Below are 10,294 nucleotides of genomic sequence, written 5' to 3'. Positions count from 1 at the left end.
AGAGCCTTGTGCACACAAGGCAAGCACTCTACCAACTGAGCTACCACCCCAGCCCAGAACAGTCACTTTTGAAAGTGCATTTGCAGGTATTTTCCCCTTTCACCTTCACAGAGACTCTAACTCTTTTACATAGTAGATGTATGCCCTCCGGCAAGACACTTAAATCAGGGTCCTTATCTGTATGTAGCATGGTAATAATAGTAGTGCCTACTTCATGTGTTGGAGGTTTAAATGATACAATGTACCTACTGCATAGTAAGTTTTCAATACGCATTAGCTTTATAGTTACCACTATTATTGTTTTACAATAATGAAAATGAGACTGAGCAAAGGTAAGTAATTTGCCCAAGGTAACTGAGTTAGGGAGCGCAAGAGTTAAATTCAACCACAAGTCATTGGCATAATCTTTCTGTGGTGCAAAGCAGATCATGTTGCTAGAGAAGGATTAGGTAAATTAGAGGCCTGAAAATGGTAAATTGATTAAATAAATTGTGTACATCCTTGTCACGAGACATTATACAAACCAATTATAGTGATGTAAAAGAATTGTTTTATGCTCTAACCTGGAAAGATAATCAAACTGTATTAATTTTTTTGTGTTTTGTAACACTTTTTATTAAGAGGGAACCTATATTGGCATTTCTAAATTGTAAACAATGAGGAAATGAAATGTCAAAGGAATCACATTAGTGATCATATACAGACAATAACTCTTTACATTGTCTTTTTGCCTTTATACAATAAATGCACAGTATTTAAGAAAAATTGAATCCTTACTGAGCAAACTATTTTTATATATATACTGTCTTCTCTTTATCTTTCTCTGCCTTTATCTTCTGTTTGACTTTCAGCAATTCTGCCTGGATAGCTTTATCTTCTGGTGCTATCTCCAGAGCTTTCTTGAGATCAGCTGATGCCTTGATCATATTCTTTTAATCCTTGCCATCCTTGAGCACAGTGATACAGTGCTTTGGATTTTGATGGGCCCATTTCAAGAGCCTCTAAACAACTGTCAATTGCTCCCTGGCAATTTGACATTTTCAGTTTACAAGCACCAATATTCAGTACACAGCTTATAGTTATAGATTGCAGCCCGGACCTACCTGCTTTCTCAATAACAGCCTTTGAACTAACCACGTATCCTAAAACCTTTGCTTATTTTTTAATAGCCATTTCTCAGTTCTGGGATTTGAAAAAAAAAAAAAGTATTTCCAATATTTTTAAGTGTTTTATTATTAATAAAATTTTATCTACATCTTTTCAGTCTATATCTGCATGGGAAATCTGGATGACTCTTGCCAGAGCCATCTTTTAGGAATATTCCCCAATCATCCCCTTATTTCAGTTCTCCACATTCTGCAATAACACATATTTTGAAGGGTTTTTCACCTTTCACTTCTATATCTTCCAGTATCCTTGCCACCCCTCTTCCTTTAAGTACTTGACCAAACACCACGTTTCCCATCCAAATGAGGGGTCAGACCAGTGGTGATAAAGAACTGAGAACCAATCCCATTGATGTCTGTATTTGCCATGTTCAATAAACCTTCCCCATCATGCTTAGAGTAGAAATTTTATCTTTAAATTTTTCACCATAAATACTTTCTCCACCTGTCCCGTTCTGATCTGAGAAGTCTCCATGACAAATTATAAATTTCTTAATAATTCAATGAAAAAGACACCCTTTGAAATAGAGGTTTCTCAGTCCTGGGTCCAGTGGCTTTTTCTCTTGGATACAATGCATGAAATTTTTCTGCAGTTTTTGGTACAATATCTGCAAACGATTCTAATACAATTCAACCAACTTGCTCCTCTCCAAGATTCACATCAAAGAAGACACCTGGGTTATTGGGACTGGAAGTCTTAGCTTGTGAGGACGGCTACACACCTGGATTTGCAAGCACATGTAAAAGTGGGGACCACAAACCTGGCACCCCACCAGCAGCTCAAACTCCACTGCCTATTATTATGTATTTTAAAAGTTAAAAGTGTACACTAAGATATTTTTAGGATGAAAATAGGGGGAAAATTCCTTAACAGATGTATACAACCAAGGCTTTCTGTGCACTGAGAGTTAGAGTGAATTTTTCTTATTACTGTGCTCACTTATCTATATTTTAATGTATCTAGACTGAGTATGTTTTGATTCAAAATACATCTTTTAAACTCCTAATCCTCCCCTCCAAGTAAAGACCTTATCTTCCATTGCATACCTATCTTGATTCCTGATACATATGACCCCCTTTATAAGGTGATACTTTCAGCCGAGGAATAGACCTTGGCAGAACATGTGATTTGCTCCCAGCAGATCATGTGTGTGCAACTCAGCCAGGTCCTAAGCAAATTAGTGAGACCCTGTTTCAAAATAAAAAATAAAAAGGGCTGGGGATGTGGCTTGGTGGTAAAGCATAGTTGGACTCAATCCCTGGTACAAAAAAAAAAAAAAAAAAAATTGTCAACGGTTACCTGATTGTTTATATCCTTTTACTATTACAAATAGCTGTTATTAATGTGGATGTACAAATATCTCTTCAATGTCTCCTTTCAATTAAATATATATATATGTAAATCCAGAAGTGGATTTTTAATTATATATATATATATATATATATATAATTGATGGATACATATTGATGATATATATATCTCCATCAATTACATATCTCCAGAAGTGGATTTTCTGAATCAGATACCATTTTTTACAAAGATTCCCTTTACTTTTGTAAATGATTTTGGCAATCCTGTTGAAAATAATTTACCACACATGTGAAGGTTTATTTCTGGGCTTTTTATTCTATTCTAAGGGTCTATAGGTCTATTTTTATGCTAGTAAAACACTGATTTGATTACATTTGTTTGTAGTGAGTTTTGAAATCATAAAAGTATGAGAATCCCAACTTTGTTCTTCTCCAAGATTTTATTCCCTGAAGTCTCTGGAGATTCCATATGAACTTTAGGATGGAGTTTTTTCTATTTTGGAAAAAATAAGAAAAATAAGGAAATTTTTTGGAAATTTCATTTAATCTACAGTTGCTTGAGTAGCATTTACATCTAATACTAAATCTGCTAATTCAAGAATATAAAATGCCATTCCACTAATTGAAATCTTCTTTAATTTCTCTAATGATATTTTTCTAGCTTTGTGTGCTATAATATCTACATTTGATTTTGCATTTTTCCTCTGTAGTGTTTTGAGGTTCTCTCGATTATGACTTAGTTTGATCTTATCTGATAAATAAAATGTCTATTTTTGGAGCTCTTCAATATGGCATATAAGGAGTAATATGTTATGGTTGGTCCTGGATAATTCAGTAGTTTAGAATAGTTGGTGACATCATGGATTTCATGGCTCAAATTGGTGAAATAATGCTTATGTAATGATGGCAGAGTGTGTGTGTGTGTGTGTGTGTGATATTTTTTAAAAAGCAAACCTCAGAGTCCTCACCTCTTATCTCTTTTGTCAATGGTTATGCTGTTTTTCTGTGGAATTTGATTTACAGAGATGACAGAGTGGCTATTACAGCATGAGATAAGATTATCTCATGATAGATAGATATGGGAACATAATTTTTTAAAAGTTTCCTTAGGCTTACATTTGAGTATAACCTATTTATATATTATCATCCACCTTCACACATTTTTCAGTAATATCCCCTGAGATCCCATATACCCTAATGTTCTTTCCACTGTATTCCCCACAGAGGTTATAAACACAGAAGTAAACAGCCAGTAGCAGCTTTTACAAGGGATTGGAAACTGAGAGCCAGGACATAAATAAGCCATGCAAGTGTGAGAATGTCCAGTGCCCTATGAGATATCCTAGTGAATAAAAAAGAAATGTGTTCTAGTGAACACAATCTGAATTGACCTCTACTACTGCATTTTTAAATTACAAGAATATTCAAGTAGCTAGGACCCATGACTAAAAAAAAAAAAACAAAAAATGGAGAGGCTATGCTGAAACCAAGCCAAAATTAAAAGTAAGCAACAACTACCAGTCATGAATCAGTATCTAGCAGCAGTAATCATTGCCCATAGGTGTATTCAGAGCTGAGAGTGGAAAGGAGGACCCATTATGAAAAGAACCTCTTAAAATTAAATCCAGTCATATCACTCACTTAAAATGGCTCTTGAGAACCTTCTGAATGAAGCTGAACCTTCTGTGGGATCCATCATGATCTGCCTCATCTCTTCTTCTGTCTCACAACTCTCATGCCCATTCCCCCACAGCCCACAGTCTGCCACACCACACTTCCCAGGATGGACCATGTCTCTCAGCTCCTGGTCATTGGACATGCTGTGTCTTTCCTTAAACTCCCACCTTTGCCTCCATCTGCTAATAGGTAACTCCTACCCAATCTTAAGGGCTCAAAACTACACTGGTAACTCCTCCCTGGGGGTCCTTTTGCACTTTGTCAGTTTATTTATTTGACATTCCTGCAGTGAACCACAACGTCCTTCAGGGTTGACTGCCATTTTATCCCCAGGCTTAGCCCAGTGCCTGACACAGAGAAGGAACTCAGGACGTGTTTGTTAAATGAACTCAGTATCTACTTAACTAAAAGTTAGACCTTCACATTGAGCTCTAAAATTCCAATATATGCAGCTTAGAAAAGAATGGAAAGGTAGTGATGGTGAACTATGAATTCAGGATGAAATTATTAAATAAATCAGAGAATCACTTTGGCTAAATGATGCAATTCATAAAAAGGCCTATTTCCACAGGGATGATGGCCCTGGGATCCTGCTCCTTTCAGTTTGGATCATTTCTCCCCAAATCTCTCACCCCTCTTGCAACCCTTTCTAATGGTGTTATCATCTCTCCTGGTGGATTTACCTACAACTCTGTGAGTCCTTTGAAAGGAATGACCATGTCTTTCTATCTATGTTAAATGAATGAACAAAGAAACGAGAGGAAGACATAAATCCTTTTGTACCAAATAAGATGACATCAAACTATATAAAGTAAAAACCATTACAAATAAAAGCAGAAATGGCAGTTATGAAATCATGAGATATTTTAACATACCACTATCCATCTTTGACATATCAATGCAATAAAATATAAAGAAGGGCATAGAAGAATTGAACTACATAACAAGGTTACATTAATATACACTGAACTTTGTAACCCCAGAAATAGAAAATGCTTCTATAAATCAAACGTTTACAAAAATGGATCCTGACTAGGCCACAAAGACAACAATTTACTTCCCAAACCACAAATATCACAGGACAGATTCCTGAAGGAAATAAAAAAACAAAAACAAAAAAAGAAGAAGAAGGGAAAATGAAAGAGAGTGAACTAAGAGAAGTTTCAAAACATTTAATTTATACTTGAAATGTAAATTATATTTTCTTAAGCGATTTAAAATGCTGTGGCAAAAAGACCATTTATAGGCAAGGAAAATCATCCTAAAAGCAAGTTGATGGGTTTAATTAAACTTACATAAATCAAAAACTCAACAGACAAAATTAAATGTTAAACAATAACCTCTTAAAAAATGCATCCTAGAAACGTTAAAATATTAACATCCTCAAAAACAAAGATCTCTCACAAACCTATGAGAAAAAGACTAATAACTATTTTAATGACAAATGATAATAACATACAGCTCAATAATGATGAAATTAAAGGAGGTAAATAAATATGTAAATGGTTTAGTATCACTAAGATAGAAGCGCAATCTAAAACAAAATACTGTACTTTTTGTTTATTGTCTTGTTTCTTTGATGCTTGTCTTCGGTGCTAATAAGGTTTCAGTGAAAGACATACTCTAGCAGTCTGTTAAGATGCTGTTAATTTGCCCAACTGTTCTGGAAAGCAATTTAGAAGCCTTGTACAATGGTCTTAGAAAGGTTGACCAGAGGAAATAGCCAGACCAAGGAAATAGTCATAATTTCATCCTCATATTTATGCATAAAACATTCTTTCATAATATTATTCATAAAAAAACTCCTTTAATGTCAAACAATAGGGAAATAGTAAATTATAGTGTGCCCACCTAATGCAATATTATGAAGCCACTGAAATTACATCTATAAAGATTTTAATGGCGTAAAATTTTTTACAGTTGTTCCAATCCAGTTGCTATAGAACAAATTAGTCCTAAATGTTATGTCCTTAGGCAATCAAAGGTTATTTCCGAATATAATAAAACCCAAAGGTTAGTTCTGTGGGTTGACTTTGCAGTTCTACAGATTCACAAATATTTGGTGAGGTTTCAGGAACAAATGACAGGTCCAAATGGACTCCCTCATTTGCCCGGTCCTGTGTTCTCCACAGGAGCCTGTCTGTAGGGTTCCTTAGACTTCCTCAGGGAATGGGGATAGGAATTCAAGAAGGAAGGCTCCAAGCGGCAAAAGCTCAAGCTATGGACCTCTTGAAGCCTAGCCTCAGAAGTTATAGCATCACTTCTGCTCCTGTTTTATTGGGAAGAACAAATCCTATGGGCAGCCTGGACCTCTCAGTGGGAGGACTGGCAAAGAGTCTGTGACCATTTCAATCCATCACAGCAAGAAAAAATTAAGCGAACATAAAAGGAATATATACATGATCATATGCAACTTATACTCTCTATGAGTAAAAAAAAAAAAAGGCATACAGTCGTCCCTCAGTATCCATGGAGAATTGGTTCCAGGAACTCTACAGATCCCAAAATCTGAAGATGCTCAAGTCACTTATAAAATTGTCAAAGTCAGGTGTGGTGGCACACAACCATCTCAGCTACTTGGGAGGTTGAAACAAGAGCATCCCAAGTTTGAGGCTGGCCTCAGAAACTTAGCAAGGCCCTAAGCAACTCAGCAATTCCCTCTCTCAAAATTTAAAGATCTTTGCCACTGATATTTCAGATATAGCGCTAATTTCCAGAATATATAAAGAACTCAAAAAACTCTACACCAAGAATACAAATAATCCAATCAACAAATGGGCTAAGGAAATGAACAGACACTTCACAGAAGAAGATGTACAAGCAATCAACAGATATATGAAAAAATGTTCAACATCTCTAGTAATAAGAGAAATGCAAATCAAAACTCCCCTAAGATTCCATCTCACCCCAATTAGAATGGCGATTATCAAGAGCACAAGCAACAATAAGTGTTGGCGAGGATGTGGGGAAAAAGGTATACTCATACATTGTTGGTGGGGTTGCAAATTAGTGCAGCCACTCTGGAAAGCAGTATGGAGATTCCTCAGAAAACTTGGAATGGAACCACCATTTTACCCAGCTATCCCACTCCTTGGCCTATACCCAAAGAACTTAAAATCAGCATACTACAGAGATACAGCCACATCAATGTTCATTGCTGCTCAATTCACAATAGCCAGATTGTGGAACCAACCTAGATGTCCTTCAATTGATGAATGGATAAAGAAACTGTGGTATATATATACAATGAAATATTACTCAGCCACAAAGAATGATAAAATTATGGCATTTGCAGGCAAATGGATGAAATTGTAGAATATCATGCTAAGTGAGATAAGTCAATCTCAAAAAACCAAAGGACAAATGATCTCACTGATAAGCGGATGATGACATATAATGGGGGGTGGGCGGGGTTAGCGATAGGGTTAGGGTTAGGTTTAGGGTTATGTTAAGGAGGGTGGCAAGAATGGAGGAAGGAAGGACTGTATAGAGGGAAAAGAGGGGTGGGAGGGGTGGGGGGAGAAGGGAAAAAATAACAGAATGAATCAAACAACATTACCCTATGTAAATTTATGATTACACAAATGGTACGCCTTTACTCCATGCACGAACAGAGAAACAACATGTATCCCATTTGTTTACAATAAAAAATAAATAAATAAAAATTTAAAGATAAAAAGGGTTGAGATATAGCTCAGTGGTAAAGCACCCCTTGGTTCAATCTCCAGTACTTAAAGAAATAATACACACACACACACACACACACACACACACACACACACATAAAATTGCCAAGATTTTGTATATAATCTATGCAATTCTCTCATATAATTCAAATCATCTCTACATTGCTTATAATACCTAATGAAACACAAGTGCTCTGTAAATAGTGGTTACACTGCACTGTTTAGAACATAATGATAAGAAGAAAAGTCTGTACACACAGATTAAAAAGTCTAGAGGCAAAATACTAGTAAGAATTATCTCTAGGTAGTAGAAGAGACATGGTTGGCAAGTTTATAACTTTCTTCTTTAAAGTTTTCTGGTTTTTTTTTTTTTTCAAAGTTATGGGAATAGATCACCTTTAAATTGGAACCTAAGTGTTATTTTAAAAGTATTTTATTCCCACATAGAAACACTTAAAGCAATTTCCTACCAAAGGCTACAAAGCCCTAAAGGAAATTGAATCAGAAGTGGAGGAAGGCGAACATCAAATTGGGAAGCAAAGAAGTGGGGGAGGATAGCACAAGTCACATGCATGCGTGGTTATTCTTCTCTTGACTGTACAGAATATTAAGACATTTGAATCATCAAACATTTCATAGCAGATTTATGACAATATCGAACAAATGTGTGACTGATTTTTCATATGTCATCATAAGGACATTACATATTGAATATGTTTCTGCCTCCAAAAAGAAAAAAAAAAACGAAGAAGGAAACAATGTCCCTATTTTCTCTTTTCAGCCAACATAAAATACATGCAGCAGAAGCCTTGAGATCAGAACTAATAATAATTGAAAAATTTTAGAGTACGTACTATCACAAAACCTAAAAATGAAACAGACATGCTCAAAAGTGTACAATGCTACTTTTATTTTTTCTAGTCTACAATTTTATAAAGTTTAAACAAGGATTTTTTTTAAAAAAATAGTGTTTAGGGCTATACCAGATTATAAATTAACATATCTTGATTCTGAAGGTAACATTAGGTGACACAGAAACACTAAGGAAGAAAAAGTATGTATGACTCTATTCAACCCTTCAGATAGAAATTAGTTTCAAGGACTCAGAGCTGCTGTTTAACAGTTTAACTCTCCTCTCCAGACTTGTCAGGAGAACTCAGTTTTTTCCTTTGCATCCTGACTGCCAGAAAGTCTGGAAATATCCTTGGCTTCTACCAAAACCCATACATTTGAGAAAAGAATTCTCCCAACAAGGATTTCATGGTTCGGCACAATTTGAGAAAGAAATAACAGGAAAGTATTAGCCCCCCCCCCCAAAAAAAATGTAGTGTTTCAGATATGTACCTGTTGAGCTTCAAAATATCACCCCTCCCAGTTGAAGCCTTTCTGCTGATACACACATACCAGACAAAGCCTCTCTTTTCTCATAGCCTGAGATTTTCCACTCCAGACAAAGGGACTCCCACCTCCATCTCACAGGTGAATTCTTACCTGCCTTTCTCAAAACACCTACATATCCCATGGTGATCCCTTTTGGTAACAAAGGTAACAATATTTAGCATGCAGAAGATGTTTGTGACATGAAATGATTTTGAAATCATGACAAACTCTTTGGGTCATTCTTCGTACAGAGAAGACCACTTAGGTAGCAAGGACTCCTTTGGAGCTAAGTAAGTGCACATGACATTTCAATACTTTTCTACAAAAATACTGTAGATTCAGTTATGCTGTTTCACAGTTCATTACATATTTCTGTATACTAAGAAGAATTTCAGCCTCTTTAAACACTAATGAGACCTCAAGAGATTATTCTAAGATACCTCTAAAATCCCTCCCACTACTGCATTATCGCCTGTTTATATACCGTTCTCTTACCTTCATTAAGCTTCAAAGATTTTTTTAATAATTGTTTTCATTGCCCGTGAATTCTCAATGCATTGGGCTGAAAGATTTTTTTTTTTAAATAATTTTTTTAATTTTGTTTTTGCTGTTTCTTCGCCTTAGGGATTTACTTTGAACCGTTGAAATGTTTTTACTTTCCATGACCTAATACTTGTTCCATCTCACTGAAGTTCATATTTTTGTCATCTTATTACATCATTGTAGGAGGAAATTAGTGTGTGTCAGGTGCTGTTTTGTTTAAGAAAGTGATCCTGGGGGTTTCAAGATGGTGGCCTAGAGGGTGGCTGCATTTCATGTTGCTCCAGGACTCAGGATTCAAAAGAGGAGATATTGAGACGCTTGGGACCAACTCAAAGCAGCCGGGTGACTCTCACCCCCTTGGGAGGCATCCCGGATGGGACGGTGGTCCCGGAACGCAGGAAACTTTGTGAAGTAGAACTGCCGGCGAGACGCCCCTCCCCCCGCTGGAGCAGTGAACTCGGACAGCTGGGAGCGCCGTAAAGGAGGCCGCTCGGCACAGCACTGGGACTCGGAGCAACCACTGGGGCTCTG

The 10,294-nt window shown here is 36.3% G+C and overlaps 1 pseudogene across 1 annotated transcript; it reads right to left on the bottom strand.

The window, feature by feature from the left end:
* Positions 1-791: 791 nt before the first annotated feature.
* On the bottom strand, positions 792-9,721 carry LOC306643118 (peptidyl-prolyl cis-trans isomerase D-like; annotated as a pseudogene). The gene is made up of 2 exons: positions 9,716-9,721; positions 792-1,880 (listed from the first exon to the last, which is right to left on the bottom strand). The product of its transcript is annotated as a peptidyl-prolyl cis-trans isomerase D-like (transcript).
* Between the last annotated feature and the right edge of the window lie 573 nt (positions 9,722-10,294).

This window comes from Sciurus vulgaris, assembly GCF_902686455.1.
Source record: "Sciurus vulgaris genome assembly, chromosome: 13".
Taxonomy (NCBI): Eukaryota; Metazoa; Chordata; class Mammalia; order Rodentia; family Sciuridae; genus Sciurus; species Sciurus vulgaris.
The sequence above is the reverse complement of the archived record's forward strand: the minus strand, read 5'-3'. Positions and strand labels throughout refer to the sequence as shown.